Source organism: Chelonia mydas, chromosome 5 (assembly GCF_015237465.2).
Source record: "Chelonia mydas isolate rCheMyd1 chromosome 5, rCheMyd1.pri.v2, whole genome shotgun sequence".
Lineage (NCBI taxonomy): Eukaryota > Metazoa > Chordata > Testudines > Cheloniidae > Chelonia > Chelonia mydas.
This window is the reverse complement of record NC_051245.2, coordinates 53542552-53563933: the sequence shown is the minus strand read 5'-3', so window position 1 is coordinate 53563933 and position 21382 is coordinate 53542552. Positions and strand designations below refer to the sequence as shown.

General features: G+C 42.3%; 1 long non-coding RNA gene across 1 annotated transcript in view; it reads left to right on the top strand.

Moving 5' to 3' along the window:
- The window catches only part of LOC122465864, a 46138-nt gene extending 30390 nt beyond the window's left edge, over nucleotides 1-15748 (top strand). Inside the window, exons 2-3 of the long non-coding RNA XR_006290980.1 lie at nucleotides 8241-8308; nucleotides 15650-15748. This is a non-coding gene — a long non-coding RNA (uncharacterized LOC122465864). The remainder of the gene's footprint in view (nucleotides 1-8240; nucleotides 8309-15649) is intronic.
- The last annotated feature ends 5634 nt before the right edge of the window (nucleotides 15749-21382 follow it).

The following is a 21382-nucleotide window of genomic DNA, read 5'->3' as shown; positions in this document are numbered from 1 at the left end:
ACAAAAAAATCCCCTTTTTTGACAAGCTCTAGTTTTCTTGTTTGTTCATTTTCTCCCGGATACTCCCTCTTAACGTTTACTGGTCTCATTCCTTAACAGTGCTCCCCATTATGTATTATTTGAGGTATCACTGCAGACAAGAGGAGAAGGACACCATCTGCCACCTAGAGAAGTCATAAACGAATTATATCATTTTTGGTGGGTTTCTCTTAAACCAGGAACCCATGAGAGTCACACAGGACTATTAACAAGTGATCCACTTGCTATCCTCTAATCCTGGTCTTCATATCCAATGGATATTGCAATGGTGTGCAGGCTACTGGCATTGTTTGTATGGTAGCGACCTCACTTGATTACTTCTAGAGATGTTTTGAACAAACATGGAACTTGGCTGCTCTCTTATCTTTGTGTGCTTGGTGTGTTGTAAAACTTTCCTTTTTCCTGAGCATCCTGCAGTAAATGAGAAACCATTCTGAGTCCTTCTAGAGAAAGGAAGGACTCTGTGCTGTAGGAAGAGCAGAGGTGCTCATTTTGCATTAAAATAAGGTCTCCACAGCCTTTGACTCTATGCGGAACTCCTACCAAACTGGGAGTATGGGAAGCACCATAACTTGGCATCATTATAGCCGACTTAATTTAGCCTATAATAGACACCCCAAAATTCTGTCTCTCTATTAAATAGAGAGGGATATTTGGCACAAAGTCCTGCTTTTTAAGAAGAATTTGCTGTCAGAAAACCTCAGGATGAAAACAATTACTGCTGCTTAGTCCTGCCTGGAAGCAGAGAACTCTGGGGATGGGGGTAATCGGTGTACAAGTTCTAGTACTTCTGAATAGAAGTCCATACTAATGATCTTGAAGTCCTCTGATGCAGAGGACACACCCATATGTTTAAAGTTACCAGAGTACTTGGGCAGTCACTCTCGCTGTTCCTGGAGTGAAAAGTTAGTCAGCATCCTCTATCTTCACCCTATCAAGGAAAATGAGAAAAGGAGTCTTTAAAAAAGCTGAAGTGTAAAGCTTTATTTTTTCTCCATCTTCTTTTGAAAAAGTAATTATTGGTTTTGATTATCTTATTTGTTTTCTGTTTTTTTCAGAAACACTTTCCCAACAGTCCCAAGGGAAACTTGATAGTAAATTGAATCACAATAAGCAATGTACATTTCTCTCCTATGGGTTATTCCTCCAAATAAATCTAGGAAATACCATGCTTAAAAGTGTCCCTTTATAGATATATAAGTGGGAATTAAGATGCAAACACAAGAATCCTTTGTTATAGAAGAGAAACTCGAGAAAAATAGCATTTATCAGGAAGCCAATGTCCTCCCCACAAAGGGTTCAACTGTCTTTTCTTACACAGACTAAGAGTAGAAAGCAGGGACCCATAACTTTTATCTTAGATGTCCTGAAATTGTCAGCAATGCTTACCATACTGTCTATGGACCTAATTCTACTTCCCTTATTCATGTAGAGTATTATTCATTTGTTTGCTTATTTATTTAATTGTATTACGATAACACCTAGGGGCCCTCTAGTGTGCTAGGCCCTGTAAAAATTCAGAACAAAGAGATGGTGCCTGCCCCTCTGCAAGGAGTCCCTATGCAGTTACTGGGTCTCTCCCCTGTCACTTGCCATTATCCTCCATTCATCCTTAGTCAATAGGAATACTTAAGGACCAAGGTATTCCTTAAAGAAAGAAAAGTTTGCAAAATTTGGCTTTATGTTAGTAATGTATAAGACAGGCAGGATGGGCACATGGGAGAAAGAGAGAGAAAAGTCATATCTAAATATGCAGGATGTAATTTGGAATGTTAAGTCAATATTCATAGAACCACAGCAATGTAGGGTAGAAGAGACCTAAAGAGGTCATCAAATACAGGTCCCTGTCAACCTAGTAAATCTAGAAAGTGTTTGTCCAACTTGTTCTCAAAACCTTCCTTGGAAGCCTCCCGTAAAAACCAGTGACAGGGATTCTACAACCTCCCTTGGAAGACTATTCCAGAATTTAACTACCCTTATAGTTAGAAAACATTTCCTAATATCTAGCCTAAATCTCCCTAAACCCATTACTTCTTGTCTGACCTTCAGTTGACATGTAGAACAGCCATTACCATAACTGAAATCTGTTATCGGGTCCCACGCTCAGTCTTCTTTTCTCAAGAATAAACATGCCCAGTTTTTTTTAACCTTTCCTCAGAGGTCAGATTTTCTAAACCTATATTCATTTTTGTTGCTCCCCTTTTTTGTTGTTCTCTTCAATTTATCCACATCTTTCCTGAATTGTGGTGCCCAGAAATGGACACAATACTCCAGCTGAGGCCTCATGAGTGCCATGTACAGCAGGACAATCACCTCCTGTGTCTTACATACACTTCTGTTAACACTCTCCATAATGTTATTAGCCTTTTCTGCAACTGCACCAAATTGTTGACTCATATTCAGTTTGTGGTTCACTATAAGCCCCGATCCTTTTTAGCAATACTACTGTTAGCAAATTATTTCCTATTCTGTAGTTTTGCATTTGATTTTTCCTTCCTTCCTAATTTACACTTGTCTTTATTGAATTTAATCTTATTAATATCAGCCCAATTCTCTAATTTGACAAGGCTCTGTCCTCCAAAGTGCTTGCAGTCCCTCTCTGCTTGGTGTCACAGGTCATCTGCCGATTTTATAAGTACATTCTCCACTCCATTTATCCAAATAATTAATGAAAATATTGAATAGTACCAGACCAAGACTGATCCCTGCGGGACTCCACTCAATACACCCTCCCAGTTTAACAGGAAACCATTGACAACTACTCTTTGAGTAAAGTTTTCCAAATAGTTTTCACCTAATTTATAGTAATTTAATCTAGATGACATTTCCTTAATTTTCTTATGAGAATATCATGTGGGACTGTGTCTAAAGACTTACTGAAATCATGAATGATCATGTCTACTGTTTTTACCCATCCACTAGTCCAGTAATTATGTCAAAAGAGGAAATTAGGTTCCTCTGGTATGATTTGTTTTTGGCAAATCCAAGCTGGCTATTCCTTATAATCCTCTTACCCTCCAGCTGCTTACAAATTCATTGTTTAATAATTTGTCCAAGTATCTTACCAGGTATTGAAGTTAGGCTGATTGGACTATAGTTCCCCAGGTCCCCTTTGTACTTCTTTTTATGTTGGTCCTTCTCCAGTCATCTGGGACCACATCTGTCCTCCATGAGTTCTCAAAGATAATTGCCAATGGTTCCAAGACTGCTTCAGCTAGTTCCTTAAATTCCTGAGGATGAATTTAATCAGGCCTGACAATTTGAATACATCTAATTTAACTAAATATTTTTGAACCTAACCTGTTCTTTCTATATTTTGGCTTGCATTTCATCCCACTTGTTAGTATTAATTGTGTTAAGTATTTGGTTACCATTATCTTCTTTCAGTGAAGACAGTTGCAACATAGGCATTAAGCACCTCAGCCTCCTTGATGTCATCAGTTATTAGCTCTCCTTCCCTGCTAAGTAGAAGACATATACTTTCCTTGGTCTTTTTTTTTAAAAGAACATCTTCTTAATGCTTTTATGTCCCCTGCTAGACATAATTCATTTTGTGCCATAGCTTTTCTGATTCCTACATCCTTGTGCTATTCTTTTGTACTCCTCCTTAGCAATTTGTCCATGTTTCCACTTTTTGTAGGATTCTTTTTGATTTTCAGATCATTAAAATGCTCCTAATGGAGCCATATTGCCTCTCATTAGTCTTCCTCTCTTTACTTTGCATCAGAATAGTTGGCAATTGTGCGTTTAATATTGTGTCCTAGATAACCTGCCAGCTCTCCTGAACTACTTTAATCCTTAGATTTTCTTCCCATGAGACCTAACCTATCAGTTCTCTGAGCTCACTCTTTCCTTTCTTTAGAATAACTAAATCTCTCATTTCAAGATCACTTTCACCCAAATTGCCTTCCACCTTCAGATTTGCAACCAATTCATAGAATCATAGACTATCAGGGTTGGAAGGGACCTCAGGAGGTCATCTAGTCCAACCCCCTGCTCAAAGCAGGACCAATCCCCGACTAAATCATCCCAGCCAGGGCTTTGTCAAGCCTGACCTTAAAAACTTCTAGAGAAGGAGATTCCACCACCTCCCTAGGTAACACATTCCTGTGTTAAACCACCCTCCTAGTGAAAAAGTTTTTCCTAATATCCAATCTAAATCTCCTCCACTGCAACTTGAGACCATTACTCCTTGTTCTGTCATCTGCTTCCACTGAGAACAGTCTAGAGCCATCCTCTTTAGAACCCCCTTTCAGGTAGTTGAAAGCAGCTATCAAATCCCCCCTCATTCTTCTCTTCTGAAGACTAAACATCCCCAGTTCCCTCAGCCTCTCCTCATAAGTCATGTGTTCCAGACCCCTAATCATTTTTGTTGCCCTTCGCTGGACTCTCTCCAGTTTTTCCACATCCTTCTTGTAGTGTGGGGCCCAAAACTGGACACAGTACTCCAGATGAGGCCTCACCAATGTTGAATAGAGGGGAACGATCACGTCCCTCGATCTGCTGGCAATGCCCCTACTTATACATCCCAAAATGCCATTGGCCTTCTTGGCAACAAGGGCACACTGTTGACTCATATCCAACTTCTCATCCATTGTAACCCCTAGGTCCTTTTCTGCAGAACTGCTGCCGAGCCATTCGGTCCCTAGCCTGTAGCGGTGCATTGGATTCTTCCGTCCTAAGTGCAGAACTCTGCACTTGTCCTTGTTGAACCTCATCAGATTTCTTTTGGCCCAATCCTCTAATTTGTCTAGGTCCCTCTGTATCCTATCCCTACCCTCCAGCGTATCTACCACTCCTCCCAGTTTAGTGTCATCTGCAAACTTGCTGAGGGTGCAATCCACACCATCCTCCAGATCATTTATTCTCCCTGTTGGTCAGAATCAAATCTAAAATGGCTGTCCCCTTAATTACTTCCTCCACTTTCTGAAGGAAAAACTTGTCCCTAATACTTTCCATATGTATTGGAAATGTTGTGGTTTGTCATATTAGTTTACAACAGATGTCTGGGTAGTTAAATTCCACCATTACTGCCAGGTCTTGTGTTTTGGATACTTCTGTTGGTTGTTCTAGATATGTCTTATCCACCTCCTCTTCCTGATTTGGTGGTCTACAGTGGACCCTTACCAAGATACCACACCTATTTTTTTCCATGTTTATCTTCACCCAGAGACTTTCAACTGCTCTGCCTCTCACTCCTTTGGAACAAAGAAAACTATGTATCGAGAATATACACAATTCAGCACCTCCTCCCTCTTTTCTCTGTCTGTCCTTCCTGAACAAGCAATTCCCCTCAATACCAATATTCCCCTCATGAGACTTATCCCACCAAGTCTCTGTGATGCCTGATAAGTCATAATTTATCTTATCTACTAATACTTCCAGTTCTTCCAGTTTATTCCCTATGCTCCTTGCATTTTTATAGATATCTAAGAAGTTCAGCAGATTCTGTCGCTGATTTCGCTCTTGTTGCTCCTATGTGCTATTGTAATTTTCCCTGTCCTGCCCCACAACTTCTAGCTGTCTGTTAAGGTTGACTTTTTAAAGCTCACTTACAGGCTTTTTTCACCTGCCCCCTTTGAACCTAGTTTAAAGCCCTTCTTACTAGGTTGATGAGTCGCTGCAAGAATATGAACTTTCCCTTCTTGATCAGGTTGACTCCATCTCTTCTCAGCAGCCCTCCTTCCCTTCTATCTACACTGTCTAGGCAGCCATGCATTCATCTCCAGGATGTGCATCTTTTTCCTGGGCCCTTACCTCAACCCAGAGGATGGACAAGAACACAACTTGTGCCCCAAACTCATTCACCCTCACTCTCAGAGCCCTGTAGTCACTGCTGATCAGCTCAGGGTCATACCTGGCAGTATCTTTAGTGCACACATGAAGGAGCAGCATGGGGTAGTGGTCAGAGGGATGGATGACCCTCAGCAACCATTCTGTAATGTCTTAGATCTGGGCTCCAGGGCAGGCAGCACACCTCTAAAGACATAATGTCAGGTTGGCAGATGGATGCCTCCGCCCCTCAGAAGGGGGTCCCTAATCATCAGCACCCTACATCTTCCTCTTGAAGATGGTTGCTGTGACCCTCCTAGCCTTGTGGTCAGGTGGCTCCTCTTCCTCAGCCATTGAGGAAGAGCAGCCTCCTGCTGCTTACCTCCTGTTGCCAATACAGCACACCAGTTCCTGGCTGCAATGGATGGGATGGAGAGCTATCTACTGCCCAAGGTGACCCACAGCCACTCTCCTCCTGGCAAATCAGCTGGTGTCACTGTAGTCATCCGTTGTCGGCAAGCATCCGCCATCCCAGACATTTCTATGTGTGTCTGCAAAGAAGTCCAGATGCTATGCAGTGAGCCACCTCCCCCTGCAGCTCTGTTACTTGCTTCCTGAGGGACTCCAGCAACAGGCACTTCTCGTGCTGAGTGGTTCCCACTGCCTGGCTTTCATAGGCAGGGACACGCAGGCCACTTTCTCAGCAAATTAAGACCAGAATGTGGTGGGAAGCCTCCACAGTCAAGATACCTGTCTGGCAGAAGACTCCAAAAGTGCCTGGAAAGGAAGGGTTAGCAGCAGTGATGGCAACATGCCGTTTTCCCATTGAGATGTCTTCCTTGTAGAATATCTACAAGATATCAGACTAGGCTAGGTAAAATGCAAGTATCTTTGCAATACAGGACAATTCCGCAGTGGCAGGGAGATGGAGTAGAATGTTATTTGTAATTTCTGGGCCTCAGCATAGTGCCACTAAAGTCAATGCAGGTTTACCCAATTTACATCACGTGAGGATCTGACACTATGAACAGCACATCTGAAATCAGTTTATTCCTTTCAAAACAGAAATGTGGCACCTTTAAGAAACTACTGTGAACTCCCTGGCTTGACAAATGACATAGAAATGCCTTACAGAGACACATATTATTTAGCTTCAGAAACATGTAGTTTTAGTTCCTATCTGGATTGTATAATGCTAGAGATGCCTTTCCAGACAAGCAGAAATGTCAACACCAATATATTTTTAGAACAACAGTTTGCAGCTACTACAAAATATAGTTCTAAAATGACAGAAACAGGTAGTGAGGTATCGATCATAAAGGGAAAAGGAATCTTTGTTTCAACTTGATCCTCTTAATGTATTTAAATGGTTGGAAGTAATTTCTGTTCCTGATATTTACATGTATTAACCTCTTAAATATGTGTGGACTATGTTTTAATTCCTCTTCATCTCAATCATTTTAAAGCAACTAGACATTTCATTAACCAATTTTCATGAAGTGATATCAATTTAAATTTAGAGCAAAACCATCCACCAGCTGGTATGCAGGCATTTCCATAAGCTATCCCCATTGAATAAAAGATGAAATAAATAAACTGTCACTTACTTCCTAATCATGCACCATTTGAAAGTATGGCCCCAGTATCTTAGTGTCTCAGTACCTCCCAACTGTTCATGGGCTTGTCCTAAGAACACTCCTGTGAAAGGTTATCCCCATTTGTACAGATAGAGAACTGAGGCAGAGATTAACCTAGAGTAGAATAATATAGGAAGTCTGAGGTGGAGTCAGGAACTGAAAGCAGAGCACAGATCCTTAGCTATGCAAATTAACTTCAAGTAGAGCTATGATGATTTACCACCGCTAAAGATCCTGCCTCTAAGCTTTTTTCAGTGACCCAGGCAACAGGAGTGCCAAAGTCATTTTTCTTGCTATGGTGCCAGACAGCCATGCTTCTGTGCCAGTTTGATGGTGGTATATAGTTCTATATTTGAGTTAAAATCCATGCAGCGGTGAGGACTGAACAGTCCTTTAAGATCAACATTTCCTGATAAATTTGGTTGCCTTACACAAGCTCAGCTCCCAGTTCATGGATTTAAACATCAAGTTCGTAATAAATCAGAAACTCTTCTGCAAAGAATGGACAGCACTTTTTGCAGGTCCAGAGTGTTGCATGTTAATGGGAAGAAGAAAGCCATATATTCAATACTGGGTGTTACAGCTGAAGAGACTAAAAGTGCCCTACTAAATAATGAGAACTCTTATGGAATTACTGTGTTCTTTCAAGGTCAATTAAAAAACTAATGCCCTAATAAATAAAAACGTTCAGAAATCCCTCACAGAATTAAATGGGGTCATTATTTGACCCTCAGTCCAGATGATCATTCTTTGCAAAGGAATCTCTTTTCACCTCTTTGGTTAAATTTGCAGATATCTGAATTCTGGGAACTACGTTGCCTGTTGCGCCAAGCCACTGACGCTAGGACTATGCGCTATAGGTAAGATCTTTACTCTTGGGGGTGACAGTAGAGAGAGTTTTGCTCCAAGATTAAAGAAACTGAATAAATATTTGTTGTTTTTAACTGTTAAAAGGAAAGCAAGAGATACAAGAAGTTTAAAGAAAATAACAGCTGGTGACCCATAACAGACCTTCCTGATGAATAGAGGGTATGATCCTGCATTCCTTTCATAGGATAATCTAATCAACTTCTGTCATAAATATAAAGGGAAGGTCTATAAATATAAACCTTTAAAATCCCTCCTGGCCAGAGGAAAAATCCTTTCACCTGTAAAGGGTTAAGAAGCTAAAGATAACCTCGCTGGCACCTGACCAAAATGACCAATGAGGAGACAAGATACTTTCAAAAGCTGGGAGGAGAGAGAAAAACAAAGGTTCTGGGTCTGTCTGGGTGAGGCTTTTGCCGGGGACAGAACAGGAATGGAGTCTTAGAATTTAGTAAGTAATCTAGCTAGGTATGTGTTCGAATATGATTTCTTTAAATGGCTGAGAAAATAGCTGTACTGAATAGAATGAATATTCTTGTCTGTGTGTCTTTTTTGTAACTTAAGATTTTGCCTAGAGGGATTCTCTGTGTTTTGAATCTAATTACCCTGTAAGGTATTTACCATCCTGATTTTACAGAGGTGATTCTTTTTACTGTTTCTTCTATTAAAATGTATCTTTTCAAGTACTGAATGCATTTTTCATTGTTCTAAGATCCAAGGGTTTGGGTCTGTGGTCACCTATGCAAATTGGTGAGGATTTTTACCAAACCTTCCCCAGGAAGTGGGGTGTAAGGGTTGGGAGGATTTAGGGGGGAAAGAAGTTTCCAAACTACGCTTTCCTAATAAAAATAAACCCAGATAAATGTTTGGTGGTGGCAGTGGAAGTCCAAGGGCAAAGGTTAAAATAGTTTGTACCTTGGGGAAGTTTTAACCTAAGCTGGTAAAAGTAAGCTTAGGAGGTTTTCATGCAGGTCCCCACATCTGTACCCTAGAGTTCAGAGTGGGTAAGGAACCTTGACATGGTGGCAGAGCGGTGGGATTAACTTGAAATCATTTTGTGATCAATTTGAGATTTTTTGAACCAGAAAAACAGATTTTAAAAGAAAAGGAGTACTTGTGGCACCTTAGAGACTAACCAGTTTATTTGAGCATGAGCTTTCGTGAGCTACAGCTCACTTCATCGGATGCATAGCATATCGTGGAAACTGCAGTTTCCACGATATGCTATGCATCCGATGAAGTGAGCTGTAGCTCACGAAAGCTCATGCTCAAATAAACTGGTTAGTCTCTAAGGTGCCACAAGTACTCCTTTTTTTTTTACGAATACAGACTAACACGGCTGTTGCTCTGAAACCAGATTTTAAAAGGGAATTTTTAAAATCCTTTGGGCTGCTAGAAAGCAGGTCTCCAGCTGGCAATAGCTGGAAGTTGTTTTTTTTTTTTTTTTCCGCTTTGCTTTGGGGCCAGAGCAGAGACAAAGGCAATTGTCTTTGTGAGCTGCAGTTTCTCTTCCTAAAGGCTGACAATCACTATCAGAGAATATAGGTATCCTATTCAGCACAGCAAAATTTTACAAGCCAAGTCTTTTTTTTTGTTTGTTTTGTTTTTGTTTTCTGTCTAACTCTCGGGTGTAAAGTTAGATTCAGTTAGTTAAAAACAGAGAGGTTAGGATGACATACTCCACGGTTCAACAAAACCTGGAATTAGCCAGATTTGAGGCTAAGGAAAAACAAAAGGAATATGAAAGACAGATAGAACTCATGCGGATGGAGAAGGATGTAATGGAGGCAAGGGAAAAAGAAATGGAGGCTGCCCACAGGAGGGAGATGGAGGCAAGGGACAAAGAAATGGAGGCAAGGGACAAAGAAATGAAGGATGAACTGGAGATGGAGAAGATAAAGGCTCAGCAGAATATACCAACAAACCCTAGCAATCCTTCTCCAGGTACCACTTCCCATCCCAGAAAGTTCCCCACCTACAAGGCAGGCGATGATACTGAGGCCTTCTTAGAAAACTTCGAAAGGGCCTGCCTTGGGTACGGCATCTCTACAGACCAATACATGGTAGAGCTGAGGCCACAGCTCATGGACCCTTAGCTGAGGTGGCGGCTGAAATGCCTAAGGACCACATGAATAAGTGTGAACTGTTTAAAACCAAGGCGAGAGTCAGAATGGGGATAACACCCGAGCGTTCTCATCGGAGGTTCAGAGCCCTAAGGTGGGAACCAGACGTGTCATTTACCCGACATGCCTACCACATTGTGAAACATTGGGATGCCTGGATATCAGGAGCAAGTGTTGAATCTCCAGTAGATTTGCCCTTCTTAATGCAAATGGAACAATTCTTAGAGGGTGTTCCTGAGGAAATAGAAAGATACATCCTAGATGGGAAGCCCAAAACTGTAATCAAGGCAGGAGAGATTGGAGCCAGATGGGTGGAGGTGGCAGAGAAGAAGAAAACTGGTCGCAGTTGGAGCAGAGACCAGAAGGGAGAACTCCAGACCACACCCTATTACCGAGGGCCGCCCAAGGCCCCACCTACCCCCCAAAGAACCCTCCAGACACCTTATTGTCCCGCCATACCATTCTCCAGCAACCCACCTCAGCCCAGTGACCCGTCAGCTGGACGACGTTTTAAATGTAATGAGCCGGGGCATGTAAAGGCCAACTGCCCCAAGAAGCCCAACAGATTACAGTTCATTGCACCGTAATCACACCAGAGATCCTTAGGCCCAGATACCTCCCAGATACCCTTGGAGCGGAGGGAAACTGTGAGTGTGGGCGGGAAGAAGGTCACAGCATGGAGGGACACCGGAGCACAGGTGTCGACTATCCATGCTTCCTTAGTGGACCCCAATTTAATCAACCCAGAGATCCAAGTGACGATTCAACCCTTCAAGTCCAACTCTTTCAATTTGCCTACAGCCAAGTTGCCTGTCCAGTACAAGGGCTGGTCAGGAACGTGGACTTTTGCAGTCTATGATGATTATCACATCCCCAAGCTGTTGGGGGAAGACTTGGCCAATTATGTGAAGTCCGCCAAGAGGGTGGGAATGGTCACCCACAGCCAGACTAAACCAACCGTCATGCCTAGCGCTGTTCCGGAAACTTCTACCAGGACCCGGTCAGAGGTGATGAACCCGGACCCCAGGCCAATGTCTGCAACAGCAGTAGTGGATCCAGTCCCAGAGACCCAGACGGAACCAGTTCCAGAACCAGAACCGGCGGAACAACCAGCACCAGACCCACTGCCAGCACTGAATCCAGTACTTGCAACCCCAACACCAGAGGGCCCCACTGAACCTGAACCGATAGCAGCCCATAACCCTACACAAGAGGCTCAGCCAGAGCCTGAACCCCAACATAGTGCACCAGCAGAGAGCGGTTCACAGTCAACGGAACCAGCCCCATCCCCTACATCACTTCCAGAGGGACCAAGCCTAGGACCACAATCCAATGAGGAACTGATGTCTCCAGCATCAAGGGAACAGTTCCAGACCAAACAGGAAGCCAATGAAGGCCTCCAGAGAGCTTGGACGGTGGCATGGAGCAACCCACCGCCTCTCAGCTCTTCTAATCGATCCAGGTTTGTTGTAGAAAGAGGACTTTTACACAAGGAAACTCTTTCTGGTGGACACCAGGAAGACTGGCATCCTCAGAGACAGTTGGTAGTTCCAACTAAATACCGGGCCAAGCTCTTGAGCTCAGCCCATGATCATCCTAGTGGCCATGCTGGGGTGAACAGGACCAAAGACTGGTTGCGGGAGGGTCATTCCACTCGGAGGGAATGGGCAAGGATGTTTCTACCTATGTCTGGTCTTGTGAAGTATTCCAAAGAGTGGGAAAACCCCAAGACCAGGTCAAAGCCCCTCTCCAGCCACTCCCCATCATTGAAGTTCCATTTCAGCGAGTAGCTGTGGATATTCTGGATCCTTTTCCAAAAAAGATACCCAGAGGAAAGCAGTACATGCTGACTTTCATGGATTTTGCCACCCGATGGCCAGAAGCAGTAGCTCTAAGCAACACCGGGGCTAAAAGTGTGTGCCAGGCACTAGCAGACATTTTTGCCAGGGTAGGTTGGCCCTCCAACATCCTCACAGATGCAGGGACTAATTTCCTGGCAGGAACTATGGAAAACCTTTGGGAAGCTCATGGGGTAAATCACTTGGTTGCCATTCCTTACCACCATCAAACAAATGGCATGGTGGAGAAGTTTAATGGAACTTTGGGGGCCATGATACGTAAATTCGTAAATGAGCACTCCAATGATTGGGACCTAGTGTTGCAGCAGTTGCTCTTTGCCTACAGTGCTGTACCACATCCCAGTTTAGGGTTTTCACCATTTGAACTTGTATATGGCCGCGAGGTTAAGGGGCCATTACAGTTGGTGAAGCAGCAATGGGAGGGATTTACACCTTCTCAAGGAACTAATATTCTGGACTTTGTAACCAACCTACAAAACACCCTCCGAACCTCTCTAGCCCTTGCTAAAGAAAACTTACAGGATGCTCAAAAAGAGCAAAAAGCCTGGTATGATAAACATGCCAGAGAGCGTTCCTTCAAAGTAGGGGACCAGGTCATGGTCTTAAAGGCGTTCCAGGCCCATAAAATGGAAGCATCGTGGGAAGGGCCATTCACGGTCCAGGAGCGCCTGGGAGCTGTTAATTATCTCATAGCATTCCCCACCTCCAACTGAAAGCCTAAGGTGTACCATATTAATTCTCTAAAGCCCTTTTATTCCAGAGAATTAAAGGTTTGTCAGTTTACAGCCCAGGGAGGAGATGATGCTGAGTGGCCTGAAGGTGTCTACTACGAAGGGAAAAGTGCTGATGGTGTGGAAGAAGTGAACCTCTCCATGACCCTTGGGCGTATGCAGCGACAGCAGATCAAGGAGCTGTGCACTAACTACGCACCAACATTCTCAGCCACCCCAGGATTGACTGAACGGGCATACCACTCCATTGACACAGGTAATGCTCACCCAATTAAAGTCCGACCTTACCGGGTGTCTCCTCAAGCTAAAACTGCTATAGAATGGGAGATCCAGGATATGTTACAGGTGGGGGTAATCCGCCCCTCTGGAAGTGCATGGGCATCTCCAGTGGTTCTAGTTCCCAAACCAGATGGGGAGTTCCTTTTTGCATGGACTACCGTAAGCTAAATGCTGTAACTCACCCAGACAAGTATCCAATGCCACGCACAGATGAATTATTAGAGAAACTGGGATGGGCCCAGTTCATCTCTACCTTGGACTTAACCAAAGGGTACTGGCAGGTACCGCTAGATGAATCCGCCAAGGAAAGGTCAGCCTTCACCACACATGTCGGGCTGTATGAATTTAATGTACTCCCTTTCGGGCTGCGGAATGCACCCGCCACCTTCCAAAGACTTGTAGATGGTCTCCTAGCGGGATTAGGAGAATATGCAGTCGCCTACCTTGACGATGTGGCCATATTTTCAGATTCCTGGGCAGACCACCTGGAACATCTACAAAAAGTCTTTGAGCGCATAAGGGAGGCAGGACTAACTGTTAAGGCTAAGAAGTGTCAAATAGGCCTAAACAGAGTGACTTACCTTGGACACCAGGTGGGTAAAGGAACTATCAACCCCCTACAGGCCAAAGTGGATACTATCCAAAAGTGGTCTGTCCCAAAGTCAAAGAAACAGGTTCAATCCTTCTTAGGCTTGGCCGGTTATTACAGACGATTTGTACCGCAATACAGCCAAATCGCCGCCCCACTGACAGACCTAACCAAAAAGAAACAGCCAAATGCCGTTCAGTGGACCGAAGAGTGTCAGAAGACCTTTAACCAGCTTAAAGCGACACTCATGTCTGACCCTGTACTAAGGGCCCCAGACTTTGACAAACCGTTCCTAGTAACCACAGATGCGTCCGAGTGTGGTGTGGGAGCAGTTTTAATGCAGAAAGGACCGGATCAAGAATTCCACCCTGTAGTGTTTCTCAGCAAAAAACTGTCTGAGAGGGAAAGCAACTGGTCAGTCAGTGAAAAAGAATGTTACGCCATTGTCTACGCTCTGGAAGAGCTACGCCCATATGTTTGGGGACGGAGTTTCCACCTGCAAACCGACCATGCTGCGCTACGGTGGCTTCATACTGCCACGGGAAATAACTAAAAACTTATTCGGTGGAGTTTAGCTCTCCAAGATTTTGATTTCGACATCCAACACATCTCAGGAGCTTCTAACAAAGTGGCTGATGCACTCTCCTGTGAAAGTTTCCCAGAATCAACTGGTTAAAATCGTCCTTGAGATGCGGAAAATATTGTTAGTCTTTAAGTACTTGGTAGTATATTTAGAGGTGCATGTGTCTTATTAACTCTGTTTTTCCTAGAGCTCCAGGAAGAAATCCCAGCCAGCGTTTCACCCTAGCTGTGATTTGGGGGGCGTGTCATAAATAAAAAGGGAAGGGTAATCACCTTTACTGTTTCTTCTATTAAAATGTTTCTTTTCTAGAACTGAATGCTTTTTTTCATTGTTCTAAGATCCAAGGGTTTGGGTCTGTGGTCACCTATGCAAATTGGTGAGGATTTTTACCAAACCTTCCCCAGGAAGTGGGGTACAAGGGTTGGGAGGATTTTGGGGGGAAAGACGATTCCATACGACGCTTTCCTAATAAAAATAAACCCAGATAAATGTTTGGTGGTGACAGTGGAAGTCCAAGGGCAAAGGGTAAAATAGTTTGTACCTTGGGGAAGTTTTAACCTAAGCTGGTAAAAGTAAGCTTAGGAGGTTTTCATGCAGGTCCCCACATCTGTACCCTAGAGTTCAGAGTGGGGAAGGAACCTTGACAACTTCAAATAGGAGTTTGAACATTTTTTTCTCTAGTGGGAATTTTATCTGCACAGAACTATGGTATTGGGCCCAGATTTTTTTTTAAAGATGAAGATAATGTAACTTTGTAGTCAAAATAAAACTGAACCTAAAATTTCCCCCCAGAAGTGAACAGTTGCCCTGAAAGGCAAATTGCACAGCTTATCCCAAGCCATAAGCAAAGGTTTCTAGAAATAGTTTCTTATCTCTGTGGAAAATGACGTGACAATAGTATGTTACAGAAGGGAAAAGAGAATGGAAAGCATACAACATGTTGTTTACTTAGATAGGATATGAAGGAAGTAGAAAGCTAGAACTCATTTATAACACAAATTTTATCGTTTCATGGTTTTAAGTGCTTTATTAAAAAAAACCATTTATAATGTCTACCGGTAAAGAAGTATAGTATGTGAAATGATGCTTTCAAAATAAAGGAAAATCAGCTTCCAATTAAGACTAAGTACCATCACAGTCCTCTCAAGAGATGCTCTGTTTGTCTTATAGATGCACTGCAGATGTTCCTCTCAGGTTGAAGATGGGGTGGAAAAATGCAAATCACTTCCCACACTGTCATTATCTTCTTCCCTGTTGATATTATTAAAGACCAGTATTACTCCTTCGAGATCTGAAAAATGATTAAAATGACTTTTTTCCTGCTTTTTTGTGTTTATGAAAGAGAAAGTGAACCACAAGTAAAGATTTCTTTTTCTCTCTAGAGAACATTTACATCATGGCAATTTTTATAATTACTTTAAAAAAAAACAGAAATGTAGCTGAATGATTAAGACTTTTTGACGATTTTAGTTGCATAGTCTGCATTATTAATGGTTGCCATTTCCTTTTGGGGAAATATTTCAGCATCGACAAAAAAGTTATAGATGGCAAGCTACAGCTCTTAACCAAGGAGCTATTCATTATATTCATTAGGTTAAGTTGGAAGCAAAGTCAGAACCTCTGAGGAAGTACTGACACTGTATATCAAACATCATAGTTTATTTTTACACAAAATCCAGTAAAAGTTCACAAAATCAATTGGAAAAGTCAAAGTGGCACTGCTGGAATTAGGACATCTACATTAATTAAATTGGTCTGAGGATTCCAGGTTGCGGTGGACACCGCATTATTCTACAGTCTCTCTCAAAACAATTGACATTTTAATTTTCTGCAGGTGCTTCAGCTTCACTCAAAAAAAGCTATTCCCTAAACTACTCTTAATACTGTAATTGTGTGATTTCTCATTAGAAACCCAGCAACATACATGATTGGGAGTGGATTTGCAGATTTTCCATTTAATTTTAGGACGTGGATGAGATTTGATGTCCAATAAATCTCTTGTCTTTCAAAAGCATAAACAGTTTAGCTAAATCAACAAAGATAGAAACATTGGGTTCAGTCCATAGAGTTGTGCTGATTTACAGTAGCTGCGGGTCGGGACTAGAATTTTTTTTTAAATACCAAATGAAGCAGTGATGTATAGTCTCACAAGCCAGGCACATTGAGATTAGAGGTGATGTGCAGGTGGCAAAACCCACCCATCTATTCCAGAAAAACAAAGAGGAGTCTGGTGGCACCTTAAAGACTAACAGATTTATTTGGGCATAAGATTTCATGATTTTTTTACCCATGAAAGCTTTGTGGATAACAATCCTCATTGTTTTTGTGGATAGACTAACACGGCTACTCCTCTGATACTTGCCATCTATTCCAGTTGTCAGGTTTTTACTATCATCTCTAATTGTGATGTCCATTCTACCACAGAACATTCAATCAGTGTTACAAGAAATAAAACATTTCACAGGTTAACCCATGCAAAATCTGGGATAGATCCTTGCAATCAATGAGATATGTATCTTCCTTATTTATTGTTTTCCTCTTACTTTCTTCCCTTTAGTAGAAACTCAGTTATACTGAACGGTGCTAATGGGTACCATTTAATTGAGGCTTTGGGTGTGTGCACATTAACATTTACTTGATGGCTAGCATGCAATAGTCACACCACAGCTTGCTGTGAATTATTATTCATGTAGACATGCATTCTGATACAAAGACTTCATTAAAGTTAGTGGGTGTCCCAGCCACTTTTTCAGGCTCATTGCAAGAAGAATTTAAGCCCCTTTATAGAGAAATGTCTACAAACAAAAGGAAGGACTGCCTAAAGTATATGCCAGATCAGTGCTAAACTGTAAGGGCTGAGGAATATCCCTGATTGCAAATGAAAGGCTACATGATTTGTTTTGCAGCCGATGTATGCTAGAGGTAGAAGGCCTACAGAAGCAGTTGTGAGCATGATAATAATGGGAAGCAGAGAGACAAAGCTTTCTAGGCACAGAGCTGATTGGAGAAGGAGACCTGGGGATTTCTGAGCAAGGAAACTGCCTGGCATGTGTTTCCATTGTATTCAGGGAAATAGCACTTACTATATTTTTTGCAAATAAACAAGATTACACCAATAAATATACTAGACTCCTTTTGGAGGGGAAATCAAGGATACAGAACTTGAATATTGGCTAATCGCCTTGAATATTGACTAATTGCTCAGGCTACCTTGAGAAGGAATTCAAAAGGTTTCAAAACAACAGTGGAAGTCAGACTGGATGAGGAATCTGGCCAACTTAGCTAAGAGAAGATATTTATAATATGTTGCCATCCCAATTGTAACCACAGAAGCCCTGGGAAGAGTTGGATTGTCCCAGCTCAACTGGTACAAAAATCTCACTATCTTTGAAACAAAAATCTCTCGGAGAAGGTTATTAGTCTCAGTTAATCATCATAGATGAACAGGGTAAACAAACAGAGTGGGTTTTTTTCTAGAAGCCAAGTGGGGTGGCTCAGCTCTGATGCTGCTGCAGAACTTATCCCAAGGAAAGAGCCTGAGTTCTCCAGATCTAATAAAAGCTCTTGATATGCAGTTTGGAGCCAGTCATCAATCTGAGCTGACTAAGGCATAACTAAAGGCTACAAGGAGAGGGAAATATGAGACCCCACCTGAAATGGCAGAGGACCTGAAGAAACTTATGTTCCTGGTATATCCAGATACCAGGATAGAATAGCTACGAACTATTTTATAAACACACAGCTGGATTTGGACTGGTAGATCAAGAGCAGTGAAAGGAAACCAAGGACACTTTGTGAGACTATGGAATTTGGAACTTGAATCTTTCCTTGCCACAGTTCACCAGAAAAGGCAGCAGATACTAGTGAAGAAGATGGAAGCTGATCATCATGAGCCCTGGAAGTATAGGTCTCATATGCATGATGGAAATGGTGATTCTGAATCATTTTGTGATACTTCGAAAGGTTTTAAAAACCGAATCTAACAGTCTTTCTCCAAAAAGGGAAATTGGCAACAATGAAAAAAATTGAAGGAAGAAGTTCACTTAAAGGTTAGCACTGTGCAAAGGTTAGCACAAAAAGCATAAATTTAAGGCAAGACAGAACAGAGTATTAGGGGTCCTTAGTGAAGTTCCTCATCCTGTTAGGGAAATGAAAAGGGGAAACCAAGATGAAGGGACATGGTTTGGAGGTACAAGGTCTAAACCCACAGTTTGTTTAGATCTGGGCCATTATACAAGGGAAGTTTAGCTAAGAGCTGTGAAAAGCAAAATAATTTTAGAACTGGCTCAAACATCAGTGATCAGAAGTACTAAAACAGCTAGAGAATGGAGGAATCCAAAACTGAACTGCCTAATTGATCTCAAATGGAAATGGTGACTGAGGAGCATGCATCCATCCAAAAATTTAGATTTGAAAACTGGATGTCTGGAATTTAAGCAAGAGGTCTGGCTAGCTGAGATAGTGGATGAGCTAATAATTGATTTAGGTTTTGTTATGGCTTATAGCTGTAATAAATGATAGGACAGGTTTCTTGCAAACTCAGACTGTTGAAGTTCCCTTTGAAGATGTGACCCATGTGGAATAAATGGTTTGTAGGCAATTTATATGCAGTAAAAAAGTTAGGCAGCATCCAGGGCAGAAGCCATAATAGCAACTATGTGCTGTGGTAGGATTCCAGGAAGGATGATGAACTTTCCAGGATGAGAACTTTGATACCCACTGTCTCAGATGGCATTTACACTGACAGAAAGAAAATTGAGGTTGTGCAGAACTGGCCAATTCCCTGGACAATCACAGAGTCTTGTATGGCTCTGCTTTATTATAGATGGTTATTTGTGTGCTTGCCAATATTGTGAAACCATTGCATAAGTTGAGTGAGAGAGAAACAATTTCAGTGTTGGGAGTGTGATTTAACATGCACACAATTGAAAAGGGTCCTTGTGACTGCTCTGTAGCTTTGTATCACAATCAGTGGAACTGGAGTCAGAGGGCCCATATTCCCTGGAGGACTGTTAGGAAGGTGTTTGATTTAACTAGAGGTTATTGGCAAATACCTTTAGATAAGGATTTACTGAAAAATGTGCTTAATGGGACTCTGTGAGTTCACAATGTTAATAAGAGCTACTTTTTGGCGGCTGGTCAACCAAGTGTTAAATGGTTTGCAGAGCTTTGCAAGGGCTATGTTGTTGACATTGCAGTATTTAGCAACACTTGGGCTGATCACAAAAAACACTTGAGAATTGTGCTGTCAAAGCTCAAAGAGTCAGGCCTAACCATAAAAGCCTCTACATGTAAAATTGGAGCAGGCAGAGTTCCTTATTTGGGACACTGGTAGGGAGAGGTCAAATTTCAACTTTTAAGGAAGTAGGGGATAAGATGAAGCCATTGTACATTGGCCTGCATTCCCAAACCAAAAAACAGGGCCAATCTTTCTTAGGTCTGGTGAACTATTTGTGGGTTCAGTGACATTGTCTTTTTACACAGATCTGTGACTATAGATACAAAGTCTGATCTGCTGCCTCCAGGTCAACAAGTGGCTAACCATACCACACTTTTATAAGAAGGGGAGGTGTGGGAGAATGTAGCCCTGTGTTCATACCCTACATACTATTATAATAATGTTTGAACAATGTATGCCTTGTTAGGCATCATTTGAAAACTCATAATTTGCTGATCAATAACATCACAGCAAAATACATGTAGCAGTGTTATATGTGAAGTTATAAATTTAAGCTGAGATGACAAGTAAAAGTATGTTTTCTAGGTAAGTCTGGGGAATGCTCAAACTAGTGCCTCAGAGACAAAGGGTATGCTGGTACATCAGCGAGGTATAAACAAGGCTGATGGACCATTATCTGCTAAGTGGCCATTCTTTGGCAGGAAAGGCGGCAGGGGCAAAAACATCTACCTCTTAGCAAAGAAACAGCATGAAGTTTCCTTCCACAGAAACTGCTTGTTGCCTTGCTCCCAGCTGGAAATGCTTCTCAAAGGAGGGACAGGACTATAACAAGAAGGGGTAGACACCCACCCCCCCCCAAGACACCCCTCCCTGCCCTCACATTCAGTACACCTGAAGAGACCAAGGAAGCAGTCATTGGACCGTGGGGGAGGAGCCCTGACCTACGGTGTTTGCTCAGTAAGACTACTGAAAGCATGAGATGAGAAAAGTTTGCTTTGAATCTAATATAGTTTGTTAAGTTAGGCATCAGTGAGCATTTTAGCTTTATTTTTTCTTGTAACCATTTCTGACGTTAATGCCTCATTACTTGTACCAATTTGGCATCTCTCCTTGTAGTTAAACTTGTTTGCTCTAATCCCACGCGTTCAAGTGGAAGTGTCTGGGTAACTCTATTTGGGGTTACTAGTTGTGTGCATATTAGTCCCTTAAAGGAAAAATAGACTTAATATATTCATACTGTCCAAGAGAGGTGGGAAATCTGGGACTGGGAGTGTGTTGGGGCCAGCCTATGGTAATTTTTTTAAGACTGGTAAGAGCCAAGGTGTGGCTGTCTGGCTGCAGCGCACACACATAGATGTAACTGGGAGTGACTTACATGCTGGCGGCTGTTTGTGAGCAGTCCAGGTTGGAGGCTACAGCAACAAGGCATTGTAAAGGGCACCCCAGGTTACAGGGTGATACAGCTACTCATTAGTCTGGATTGTACCATGGTATGTGTCAGAGGGGACACCAGAAAGAGAGGGAACACAGGGTATTTTGGTTGGAAGCAACACAGCCACATGGACGGAGCAGTGCACAGGGTTTAATAAAGGTCAACTTGTTCAACTTAACTTTGAAGTTTGCAGATTAAACCAGCCTACCCACTTTTCAAAAACCCTTTCAGATTGGACATAGATGCTGGTGCTTACAGAGTGAGGAGAACATTGATGCAAGAACATAAATGA